Here is a 2,734-nt window from a genome sequence, read left to right on the forward strand (position 1 = left end):
CATCACCATCACCACCACCACCACTTTCTTCTTCTGTTGACTCAAGCTAGTACAGCTGCTGTTGTTGTTATAGTGTAGCCCCTGGTCAGCACTGATCTAGCCAACCAACCCATGATCAAAGGCCTTCTAGTCTGGACCATCCTACTTTCTATTCAGACATAGTATATTGAGTATGTGTTGTTTTGGTGCCGCAGATTCAACACTGACTTATTTGGCATTAGTTGTTTTAATCTCCCCCCTCCCTCCCTCCCTCCCTCTCTCTCTCTCTTGTTGTTTATGTGTGTGACTATCTAGTTATGAATGTGTGTGTGTGTGTGTCTGTTTGCCTCCAGTGCCAAAAAGTACTGTACCTAAACAAGCTGAAAGTCCACTCAGCAGTCATTCCAAATTATCAACATCCAACCTGCTGAACCCAGCATTTTCATTCTGTAGAGTACCAAAGACTAAATTTTAAGGTTATGTAGTCCTATGTCTAAATTAAGATGAGACAGTCATGGATGGAATATCTCTGTTCTTACATCATCTCGTTTAAACCTAACAACATTATGTACTGTCCTTCTGTTACGTTTTCTGGAGGATTTTAAAAAACTTTTGAGTAGGCGCAGGAGTGGCTGTGTGGTAAGAAGCTTGTTTACGAACCACATGGTTCTGGGTTCAGTCCCACTGCGTCGCACCTTGGGCAAGTGTCTTCTACTATAGCCTCGGGCCGACCACAGCCTTGTGACTGGATTTGGTAGACGGAAACTGAAAGAAGCCCGTCGTATATATGTGTATATATATGCGTGTGTGTATGTGTGTGTGTCCCCCTTGCATTGCTTGACAACCGATACTGGTGTGTTACTTAGAGGTTCAGCAAAAGAGACCAATAGAATAAATACTGGGCTTACAAAAGAATAAGTCCTGGGGTCAAGTTGCTCGATTAAAGGCGGTGCTCCAGCATGGACGCAGTCAAATGACTGAAACAAGTAAAAGAGTAAAGAGTAAAGAGTAGTAGCTTGAGTGGAAATTGGCTGCTGTTTCTAGCAGGTGTTGCAATCGCAAAGAGATTCTCATGTTGTCTCATACGAATATTGTTGTTGTAGCAGTTGTAGTTGTTGTGGTTGTTAAGCCATGAGTCAGAATTGATCCTGAAGATCTTTGATCAAAGATGTTACAGCCTTGACCAGATCACATTAAGCAATGATGTAATCCTAGATAGACGATGTCTGAATAATAATAAAAAAATAGGTGGGTCACTGCTGCAAAATATTTGATAGTGTGGTAAGTAGCTTGCTTACCAACCACATGGTTCCGGGTTCAGTCCCACTGCGTGGCACCTTGGGCAAGTGTCCTCTACTATAGCCTCGGACCGACCAAAGCCTTGTAAGTGGATATGGTGGACGGAAACTGAAAGAAGCACGTCGTGTATATGTATATATATATATATATATGTGTGTGTGTGGTGTGTGTGTGTGTGTGTGTGTGTGTGTGTGTATGTTTGTGTGTCTGTGTTTGTCCCCACAACATCGGCTGACAACTGATGGGGTGTGTTTGCGTCCCAGTAACTTAGCAGTTCGGCAAAAGAGACCGATAGAATAAGTACTGGGCTTACAAAGAATAAGTCCTGGGGTCGATTTGCTCGACTAAAGGCGGTGCTCCAGCATGGCCGCAGTCAAATGACTGAAACAAGTAAAAGAGTAAAAGAGAGTATATACATATATATGCATATACATAGGTGTATGAGTGGCTGTGTGGTAAGTAGCTTGCTTACCAGCCACATGGTTCCGGGGTTCAGTCCCACTGTGTGGCACCTTGGGCAAGTGACCTCTACTATAGCCTCGGGCCGACCAAAGCCTTGTGAGTGGATATGGTGGACGGAAACTGAAAGAAGCACGTCATATATATGTATATATATATATATATATGTGTGTGTGTGTGTGTGTGTGTGTGTGTATATGTTTGTGTGTCTGTGTTTGTCCCCACAACATCGGCTGTCCCGATAACTTGGCAGTTCGGCAAAAGAGACCAATAGAATAAGTACTGGGCTTACAATGAATAAGTCCTGGGGTTGATTTGCTCGACTAACGGCGGTGCTCCAGCATGGCCACAGTCAAATGACTTGAAACAAGTAAAAGAGTAAAAGAGTAAAAGAGAGTATATACATATAAATGCATATACATAGGCGTAGGAGTGGCTGTGTGGTAAGTAGCTTGCTTACCAACCACATGGTTCCGGGTTCAGTCCCACTGCGTGGTACCTTGGGAAAGTGTCTTCTACTATAGCCTCGGACTGACCAAAGCCTTGTGAGTGGATATGGTGGACGGAAACTGAAAGAAGCACGTCGTGTATATGTATATATATATATATGTGTGTGTGTGAGTGTGTGTGTGTATGTGTGTGTGTGTATATGTTTGTGTGTCTGTGTTTGTCCCCACAACATCAGCTGACAACCGATGGGGTGTGTTTACGTCCCCGTAACTTAGCGGTTCGGCAAAAGAGACCAATAGAATAAGTACTAGGCTTACAATGAATAAGTCCTCGGGTCGATTTGCTCAACTAACGGCGGTGCTCCAGCATGGCCACAGTCAAATGACTGAAACAAGTAAAAGAGTAAAAGAGATCATAGGTCAGTTCAGTTAATGCTGATTATTATCCAATACATGTCCTTCAGGTTTTTGTGGAGATTTGGCTGTCGTGTCTAGTAAATTGAATTACCCACTTAGACACGCCTTTCTCTTGTGCACTCAATAGAAAC

General features: G+C 43.3%; 1 protein-coding gene across 1 annotated transcript in view; it reads left to right on the forward strand.

Moving 5' to 3' along the window:
* Positions 1–2,734, forward strand: part of LOC115222766 (armadillo repeat-containing protein 4) — a 67,357-nt gene that overhangs the window by 51,414 nt on the left and 13,209 nt on the right. The gene's annotated exons all lie outside the window — the stretch shown is intronic.

The sequence above is a fragment of the Octopus sinensis genome, linkage group LG21 (genome assembly GCF_006345805.1).
Source record: "Octopus sinensis linkage group LG21, ASM634580v1, whole genome shotgun sequence".
NCBI lineage: Eukaryota > Metazoa > Mollusca > Cephalopoda > Octopoda > Octopodidae > Octopus > Octopus sinensis.